The sequence below is a fragment of the Raphanus sativus genome, unplaced genomic scaffold, assembly GCF_000801105.2.
Source record: "Raphanus sativus cultivar WK10039 unplaced genomic scaffold, ASM80110v3 Scaffold0564, whole genome shotgun sequence".
Taxonomy (NCBI): Eukaryota; Viridiplantae; Streptophyta; class Magnoliopsida; order Brassicales; family Brassicaceae; genus Raphanus; species Raphanus sativus.
This window is the reverse complement of record NW_026615882.1, coordinates 147-11,240: the sequence shown is the minus strand read 5'-3', so window position 1 is coordinate 11,240 and position 11,094 is coordinate 147. Positions and strand designations below refer to the sequence as shown.

Here is an 11,094-nt window from a genome sequence, read left to right as displayed (position 1 = left end):
ACGCTTTCATGCCTTCTACCGTAGACCAAAAAATCGATCATTCTACGTTTGTACACAATCTTCATCTCTCTTTGCCGACAAGACAACAGAAATAATGATTGCTTTTCCTCAAATCCAATTAACTGAAACGAAATCACCAGAATCAAGCTCATCCATCACTTGCATATCCTGATTGAAGCAGAATCCATGTAAAAACCAGCACTGCCCAAAGTACGGCGAAACTGACTATCGGTGACTTGGCTTCGCCGACCACAAACATGGATGAAATCAATTGGGTTCTTTCTGTTTTTGAAAATCATCACTCGCCTGACCGATCATTTTTGTGCCAACTATTTTTTTTCTTTTTTTGTGCTAACACCGATCATCTCCTTTCACATGTACATTCTGATGCTTCCTTTTGGGCTTCAGTAGTCTCCTCCAAATCATCAACTGGGCCAGGCTATTTTTTTGTTGTCTAACATTAGAGTAATTAGTGTATATAAAAATTGATGACCAAAAGTAAAACATACGCACAACATCAATACATTAACATGGAACATAACAATTTCTTTTACATAAACATGTATTGTATATATAAAAATATTTATTATGCATAAAAACTGGTACTATACATATAAACTCATGTGGGCATTATAATCTTATAGATATTTATTAGTACATATATTGTTATTTCAATAATAATTAGCATGATAAATTATGTTTAATACTCTTAAAATTTTAATTGACGATATATATTATATATATTATATATATATATATATATGAATTTTCTCACTACAATATATATATGACTATTATTAAATTTATTTTTTTAATCTTTATGATTGAAAATAATATTTTTAGATAACAACATAATATATATTAGAATTGTTTTATTTATTTTTGGTCAAAAAGTTGTATTATATTAATTTACGTTCAATTATCTAATCTAACTATAGTACATATTATATATAACTAACTATCTATTATATTAAAAGAGGTCATGACTTCTCATTCATGTGTGATTTTCAAAAAAAATGGATTACTTACTAGACTTGGTCACATTACATTTTTATCACTATTAAATATAAGAGATATATTATTAATCGACCAGCCAAACCTTATCAACCTTATTAACCAAAGAGATATTTAGGTAAATATACCCAAATGAGACATATATTAGAGAAGTATACATTGACTGACATAAGAGGTCTGAGTCATACCATTTGCACTAAAGAAGACGATATTACCCCTGCGTATGATGAAAGCTCTGGTTCTGCAGACTGTTACAGCATAAAGCGTGTCAGGTAAATAAAGAAGTGTATGAGGTTATGGGTTGCCACATGGATGGCTTCTGCTCCACACATTGATCTCATCTCCATTTTTTTTCTTTTTCTTTTAATCTTTATATCTTCTATTCTTTTTTCATCTCTTTCGTTTCTTCTTCCTATCCTAACTCATTTTCTTCTTTCTTGATTTCTCATCGTCTCTCTCTCTCTCTCTCTCTCTCTCTCTCTCTCTCTCTCTCTCTCTCTCTCTCTCTCTCTCTCTCTCTCTCTCTCTCCTCTCTCTCTCTCTCTCTCTCTCTCTCTCTCTCTCTCTCTCTCTCTTCTCTCTCTCTCTCTCTCTCTCTCTCTCTCTCTCTCTCTCTCTCTCTCTTCTCTCTTCTCTCTCTCTCTCTCTCTCTCTCTCTCTCTCTCTCTCTCTTCTCTCTCTCTCTCTCTCTCTCTCTCTCTCTCTCTCTCTCTCTCTCTCTCTCTCTCTCTCTCTCTCTCTCTCTCTCTCTCTCTCTCTCTCTCTCTCTCTCTCTCTCTCTCTCTCTCTCTCTCTCTCTCTCTCTCTCTCTCTCTCTCTCTCTCTCTCTCTCTCTCTCTCTCTCTCTCTTCTCTCTCTCTCTCTCTCTCTCTCTCTCTCTCTTCTCTCTTCTGAATATTATGATTGATTCTTCAATTTTTCATAATAAATAAAATTTGAGATGTTAATTTTCTTAAAATCCAGTGAAATTCAAAGATTATTTAACACCAAATCTAGATAAAACGATGAATTTCATGACAGTGATTCCATTGATGGTGAAGGTTAGTAATTTTTTTATGTTTGAATTTCTTGCGAATCATAGTTAGAATACATGTATTACCATATATTTATAGAATGTGATAAAGGTAAAAAATGTTAACGCTATATACTATTTTGTTAAGATTACTTATTTGATAATCGAGTTAAGTAATATATGTGCACGTTAAACAAATCAATAACATAATAGTTTAATATTAGTGACTAATCTAATATATTTTATACTGTGATAGATATGTTAGCTACTAAAATTAAAAAACAGGTAAAATGACAAAGTTAACATGTAATAATCATTATTGTAGGTTGTTAATAATTAATGTATCATTTAAAAAATAGAGTAACAGTTAAACATAAATATTAGCTGTTATTTCTCATGTAACACATATAATAAAAATACATATTAACATAGATAAAACATTTTTTTACACGGTAACATAGATATCAGCTACAAATTTATTAGATTAATTACTAATACTAAACTATAGATAATTATTATGTTATTGATTTGCTTAATACGCTACAGATAACACTTAACTCGATATGTTTTTTTTTTTTTTTTTTTGTCATCAAACATACAGACTCATATTGACTCTGTACACAAACTGGTAGCTCGGCATCCATGTGAATGACAAAAGACGATTGTTGTCTGGCACTGCGTGCTAAACGATCCGCCCTTGAATTTGCCGTCCTTGGTACATAGATGAGCTGTGAGCTATGGAACTACTTTGTAAGCTTCTGATATCCTCCGATAACTTGCGAACGCCGGCCACTCTTCTGGTTCCGAAACCATCTTCACCAACTTAACTCGATATGTTAGCCACTAAAAATTAAATTAACAGGTAAAACGGCAAAGTTAACATGCAACAATCATTATTGTACGCTATTAATAATTAATGTATCAATTTAAAAAATAGAGTAACTGTTAACATAAATATTAGCTGTTATTTCTAATGTAACACATATAATAAAAATACATATTAACATAGATATAATATGTTTTACACGGTAACATAGATATTAACTGTTAATTCTCATGTTGTTCCACCAAAACATAAATTATATTTGAATGTAAAATTTGATTATCAGTTATTTATCAATGTAACAAGTTAAACTTTATTATTATGTTCTTTGACAATTTTATAATGAAGAATTAAAAATTATTTTTTCTAAATCAGTTGATATCAAATTCAAATTAGTTACTTGGTTTATTTTTCTAATGTTTGTGTTTTTAGGAACAATAGAAGAATTAAATCAATTAGATTATTTGGTAGATAAATACATGGTTCATAGACCATTAGACTGACATTTTACATATAGGTTTCAGATGAGCTGACATAGCTATTGGCCTAGAGATAGACATGCAGGAAGGGTAAAATCGTCATAAAAAATATTAATATCAACTCATGTGTATGAAGCTAATTAGAGTCTCTATTATGTGTATAGAAGCCAATTATTTCTTAACCAAACATATATCTACAATTTCCACTACCATAAAAATCATGATTACATGTACGTATACATATCATATTATGTAGTTGTCGATTGAATTGACAATTGCCTTTAGTGATATTAATATGTAGCTGATACTATATGCTACATGGACTTTAACCGATCTTAAACCGGGAAAGATCGTAAACTAACGGCGAAAAAATATAGAAAAGCTTGTTAAATTACACCGAAATCAACATCATGCCTAAAGATGAAAACACAAAGTGAAATGTGCATGTTAACAAATTCTATGAGAATCCCTAGATCTTAACAAGATGCCGTAGGGATCAAAAGAAACTGAATGAAACCAATTCAAACCTGATAAAGAAAGAGCAAACAGCATAACCGGATATTTCATTCATAGTTAAAACCGGGGACATTAAAGAAAATGTGAATTGTACACTCTATGTCTACCCAACAACTTAGCAACAATCAATTCTAAACACATCTGTGAAAATAAATGGTGCGTGAGAAAAATACCTTTAATTATCCAGGTAGTAGATGAGTCTGTAAAATTAGCTATGACATTCAGCTTGGACAATAGCTCACCTGCAATATCATGATCTATATTAGCCTTCATCCTATATAATTTATAAAATAAGTTGATACTAACGATTCAATGGCAGTAATTGACAATAATTGCTAACGATTTCAATGGCAGTAATAGACAAAAAACACACAAAATCTATTTAAAAGATATTTGTTATGATATTCTGTTACCATAAAATATTATGGGAAGATGGTAAAGATTTTTAAAAATATCTAAAAAAACTTAATGCTGTGATGCAAATCACGCCAAGAGAGATTAGGTTTAATGTTTTCTTCTGAGTCATCTCTTTCTCATTAGTCATTGCAGAGTATTGGTCACTTATCAAAAACAATAGATTGAGAAGAGAGTATGAAAGAAAAAGAGATCATTCCAGTTGTGACAAGGAGAATGAACGACCATCTAAATCTGTAGAGAAGAACAGAAATAACCAGAATAATTGCCTTCAAAGTCAATCAAGCTCAACAAGACAGAGATTAGCCGAGGAGGATGTCCGGTCTTCTGTTGAAATGACCTCTGTTTTTAAAAGGTTATTTGGTGCTCTTGAAAAACACCAGATAAACACCAAAAATGCTTCAGTAAGAGATCACTTAAGGAGCACACCGAATACCCCAAGAAACATATGCAGAAAGACCTTCGGTAATAGTTCTAAAAGACATGTTATTACACTGTTTAAACCTAATTTCCTACTCGATTCACTGTTGGTGTTCTCAACTCAATATTGTTGTTGTTTTCCTTCAATACAGACCAAGCTAATAAGACTCCAGACCAGAGAAGTTGTTTTATGTCATTGAAGTGTAAGTTTATTTTTATCTATAACTTTACACATACAAACTATGATACAAACTATGATGTACTTAAGCGAAGTTTCCATTGTGTTTTTTATTTAGCTCAAGTCAGCTGCTCAACAAAAGCAAACACTACACAGAGACCAATAGATCAGAACAAGCGAAATAATAAACGTATGGCTCTTGATGATATTACAAATAGCGCTGATAAAGAAGGTCTGTATACAACCACACCAAGAACACCAAAACGCAGATGTGTGAGCAGTAAGTGTTCTTTAAGACATTATGTTTCAGTATTTAAAGGCATTTCTATGATATTCTATACTGATATAGACGACTAACAGTGTCTAAAGGTGTTTGCTTGGATTCAGACCAACCTATCAAAACTCCATATCAGAGTAGTTGTGTGACGTCACTGAAGTGTAAGTTTATCTTTATCTGTTTAGTGATACACATTAGCATATTACTAAGCTTATATGTGTCGTTGATTTCTATTGTTTTATGGTTATTCTATAGCTCAAGTTCCCACGTCAACAGACATAACAACAACGAGGAAAACAACTACTCAGAAGCAGCAAAAGAACAGACGAAAAATTCTTCATGATATTACCAGTATATCTAATTCGCTTGCTTTTGATTGTGAAGATACGCCAGTAAAAACAGTGAATGACTTAGACGAAGATAACGTGACTGATGATGATGAATCTTATCATGATGGCGATGATGACTTTGGAGGTTTGACTGTTTGTACTTCAGTTTACAAGAGAAAATTGAATGTGTTATTTGGTGTCATAACTTTGTCTCTCTTTCATTTTAGGAATTATTGAAGAACTTGATGGGGATTTAGAGTTTGATTGTAGCTCTCAGGAAAGTTCCGAGTCTGAGCTGGATGAAGAGAGTGTTGATCATTCTATTGGTGAAAAAACATGTACTAACAAGCATCAAAACCAGAGAAAAACAACATCTGCCAAAGAGACTTTTTTACCAAGAAGTGTTCGATCAATAGGTATATATATGTATATGTATTATTCGTAATGGTTACTTTGACCATATGTCCAATATTTATGTTTCGCCATTTTTTGACAAGTGAATTTGTTCCTTATTAACATATGCAGCATATATTGACGAGGGTGATCCTAATTACTCATGTTCTCACTGTGGCGCTATTATGTGGTACGGAGAGCGTATTAACAAACGCAGGAATGCACGGACTCCTACTTTTACTCTGTGCTATATGCAAGGTCAAGTAAAATTGCCACTATTACAAGATCCTCCGGATGTACTGAAAAGATTGCTTGAAGGGGATGATAAACTAAGCAAACATTTTCAGAGAAATTTGAGACCTTACAATATGGTTTTTTCATTTACTTCACTTGGTGGTAAAGTTGAGAGATCAGTGATGAAAGGAATAGGCCCAGATATGTTTCAATTGCATGGAGAAAATTATCATCTAGCAGGCAGTTTGAGACCAAAAGATGGTACTAATGCCAAATTTGGGCAGCTCTATATTGCGGACACAGAGAATGAGGTGGAAAATAGGGCGAAATGTCTGAGGTAAACATATTTTTATAATTACGTTGTGATTATCTGTAAGTGTTTTTTGAATGTTTATGTGCACACATCTCTAACATTGGTATTTTCTTAAATGTTTTTGAATTTCACAGCAATGGTAGCATGAGTGGGAAAGTAAAAGAAAAGGATACTTTGAAGAAAGAAATCATTGAGGCTTTGATCAAGATGTTAGATGATGTGAATCCGTATGTTCAAAAATTTAGATCAGCAAGAGAACGGTTTGATACTAATCCAGAAGATGCATTTCATATGAGGATTATTAGTGATCGACTTAAAGATGGAAGGACATACAACACACCAACAGCATCTGAGGTAGCTGCATTAATTCCTGGAGATTTTAATCTTGATATGGATAACAGGGATATAGTGCTTCAGCAACATTCAGGAAAGCTTATGAGGATTAATGAAATCATGCTTCCTATCTAGCACTACAGTATCCTCTATTGTTCCCTTATGGAGAAGATGGATTCAGACTTGGAATTAAGAAAGGTGTTACTGAAGCTACAAAAAAGCAGAAGAAAACTACAATTAGTATGAGACAGTTCTTTGCATTTCGTCTGTTCGAACGTAAGAATGAGTCACGACATCTCCTACATTCTAGACGTCTATTTCAGCAATTTTTGGTGGATGCTTATACAACTATAGAGTCTAATCGTTTGCGCTATCTGAAGTTCAATCATTCTACTTTGCGATCTGATAGTTCTGACTCTATCAAAGAATCAGAGACTGCTGGGAAGATCGATATGCATGAACAAGGAACAGAATTTGTATTGCCTGCTTCTTTCACTGGTGGTCCTAGATACATGAAGAACAATTACTTGGATGCTATGGCTATTTGTAAGCATTTTGGATTTCCAACTCTTTTCATCACTTTTACATGTAATCCGCGATGGCCAGAGATCACTAGATATTGCAAAGAGAGGAAACTGAACGCGGACGATAGACCAGATGTTCTTTGTAGGATATTTAAGATGAAGCTTGAGTCACTGATGGATGATTTAACCAAAAAGCATCTTCTGGGGAAGACTGTTTCATGTGAGTTGACACAAAATCTTTTATCTTTTGTCATCTATTTTAACTGATTAGATAATTCATACTAATTTTTTTTTTGTATTTTCAGCAATGTACACAATGAGTTTCAGAAACGTGGCCTACCTCATTCACATATTCTTTTATTCATGCATCCTGATGACAGACTTCCCACAACAGATGACATAGACAGGATAATTTGCGCAGAAATTCCTAATAAATCATCAGAGCCAGAACTTTATGATGTGGTTAAAGATATGATGATGCATGGACCATGTGGAGCTGCAAAGATGAATTCTCCATGTATGGAGAATGGATTGTGCTCGAAATTATATCCTAAGGCATATTCAGCAAATACTACAATTAATCGAGATGGCTTTCCAGTTTATAGAAGGCGCGAGCAACCAGAATGTTATATTGAGAAGAATGGGATGAAGTGTGATAATCAGTGGGTTATTCCATACAACAAGAAACTATCTCTTCGCTACAGAGCTCACATTAATGTCGAATGGTGCAACCAAGCTGGATCAATTAAATACTTATTTAAGTATATTAATAAAGGACAAGATCGTGTGACTGTGGCAGTGGAACCTCCTGAACATGTGGTTGCAAACCAGTTGGAAAACGTTCAAGGGAGTGGGGAGAAGAAGAAAAATGAGTTCAAAGATTTCTTTGATTGCAGGTACTAAAAAGTGAACTGTTTTACTTTCTTCGATTGTAGAAAAATAAGTTAATATATGTATATCTCTAAGTATTTGCAACCACTTATATTATCTTTTGGGCGTTTTTTTTGTAGATATGTTTCTTCATGTGAAGCACCATGGAGAACCTTTATGTTCTCGATTCACTATCGATCTACATCAGTTGAGAAGCTTACTTTCCATCTACCTGGAAAACAACATGTTGTTTTTAGAGGTAAAGATAAGATGAAAGCGGTTGTGACTCGGAAGCTCATTGAGAATACAATGTTTTTGGCATGGTTTGAGTTGTGCAAGGTCGATTCACTGGCTGCTACCTTGCTATATGTTCAGATTCCCAATTTTTTTACTTTTGATAAAAGTAAGAAGAAGTTCAAAAGAAGAAAAAAGGGATTCAGTATCGGCAGAATTAATTATGCTCCCCGTAAACAAGAAGATGCGTATTATCTTCGCGTGTTGTTGAACGTTGTGAGGGGTGCTACCAGTTACGATCACATAAAAACATTTGAAGGCGTTGTTCACGAGGGCTACAAAACAGCATGTTCTGCTCGTGGGTTATTAGATGATGATCATGAGTATATTGATGACATGTTGAGGAGAAGTTATGATAGCTTAGCAAGTGATCTACGTCAGGTGTTTTCTATGATGCTTCTTAATGATAGCTTAGCAGCACCGGAGAATGTATGGGAACATACTTGGGAGTGTTTGTCTGAAGATATTGAGCATAACCGGAGAAGATATTTCAATAGACCAGGTTTGTGTTAATATATACTATTACAGAATCAATCTTTGAAATAGATATATAGTCTCTTACGTGAGCTTTCATTTACATATAAGTTATTTTTTGAACCTAAATTGTGTTTTTGTAGGACTTGTGTTAAGTGATGAAGAGAAACAGAAGTATGCTTTACAAGAGATTGAAAAACTTTTGAGAAGAAATGGAGATTCGCTAGAGAGATTTACCAAGATGCCTAAGGTCTCAGAATCAAGTGCAAATGATTCAAACGTCCTTATATTAGACGAGCGCAGTTATCCACGTGAAGCATTGTTAGAAACTCTTGAAAGAGATGCTCCAAAGATGACAGATGAACAAAGAAAAATATTTGATGAGATTATTGCTGCTGTTACAGAAGGAAGAGGAGGAACTTTTTTTGTTTATGGGTTTGGTGGAACTGGTAAAACTTTCCTTTGGAAGTTACTATCGGCAGCTATTAGATCCAGAGGAGATATTGTACTTAATGTTGCATCAAGTGGAATTGCTTCTTTGTTGTTACAAGGTGGTCGGACTGCTCATTCAAGATTTGGTATACCTCTTAGTCCTGATGAGTTCTCAACATGTACTATGGCTCATGGAACAGATCAAGCTAATTTAGTAAAAGAGGCATCACTCATTATATGGGATGAAGCACCCATGATGAACAAGCATTGTTTTGAAGCTTTGGATAGAAGCTTATCTGATATTGTTGGGAAGCATAGAAACAAACCTTTTGGAGGAAAAGTTGTTGTTTTTGGAGGCGATTTTAGACAGGTTTCTACCTGTGATTAATGGAGCTGGGAGGGCAGAGATTGTATTGGCAGCATTGAATTCTTCATATCTTTGGGAGCACTGTAAAGTTTTGAAACTCACAAAGAATATGAGGTTGTTGTCGGGATGTTTAACAACTGAAGAGGCAAATGATCTAAAGGACTTCTCAGAATGGATATTGAAAGTTGGGGAAGGTAAACTTGCAGAGCCTAATGATGGTGAGGCTGAGATCCAAATTCCTTCTGAATTTTTTGATTACTAATTTTGAAGATCCAATAGAAGCCATCAGTAAAGCAGTGTATGGCGATTTTGTGTCTCTACAAGAAAACAAGGAGCCTAAATTCTTCCAAGAAAGAGCTATTTTGTGTCCAACTAATGAAGATGTCAATACAATTAATGATTACATGTTGGATCAGCTTGAAGGTAATTTTATATATATTATAATCGATTTATTTTTCTGAGATGATTTATTATTGTACTAATGAAGTGTTTTGAAACATTCCAGGTGAAGAAAAGATTTATATAAGTGCAGACAGTATTGATCCAATTGATAAAACTTCAATGAACGATGAAGCACTTAGCCCTGACTTTCTCACAAAATAAAGGTGTCTGGTTTGCCAAACCATAGCCTTAGACTCAAGGTTGGTTGTCCTGTTATGGTTCTAAGAAACATCAATCCTTCAGCTGGGTTAATGAATGGAACAAGGCTTCAGATCACTGAACTGATGGATTTTATGGTGAAAGCTAAGATAATTACGGGAGAAAAGGTTGGGAGTACTGTCTATATTCCTAGGTTATTAATAACACCATCAGATACCAGATTACCTTTTAAGATGCGCAGGAGACAGTTGCCTCTGGCTGTGGCATTTGCAATAACAATTAATAAAAGCCAAGGGCAATCACTATCTGAAGTTGGTATATTTCTACCAAGACCTGTGTTTTCACATGGACAGCTATATGTTGCTGTGTCTAGGGTCACTTCTAAGAAAGGATTGAAGATTCTGATTGTAGACAAAGATGGTAAATCTAAAACAAAAAACTATGAATGTAGTTTTCAAAGAGATTTTTAAATAATCTGGAAGAGCATGAGTGATAAGGTATTCTGAATGATAGTCTTAACAGTAAACACGTTATTTGTTTATATAAATCATAAGTTGATTCTGTTGTTTTTTTTGGACTAAAAGTTAATTCTGTTGTTTAATGCAGGTTTCAGACTTGAGCACAGCTGGTTTCATGTGATGGTTTACGAAGATCTCTATATTGTGGTCAACCTATATTTTGTCTATCTATGAAACACTTAGATTCAAATAACTATGCAGTAGCTAGACTTTTAGACAAGACATGGTCTATTTGTTCTGCTATTTTCAAACAATTCAGTGTTAATTTTATCTACAATTT

General features: G+C 33.8%; 1 pseudogene; it reads left to right on the top strand.

Moving 5' to 3' along the window:
• Positions 1–4,391: 4,391 nt before the first annotated feature.
• Positions 4,392–10,770, top strand: LOC108836726 (uncharacterized; annotated as a pseudogene).
• The last annotated feature ends 324 nt before the right edge of the window (positions 10,771–11,094 follow it).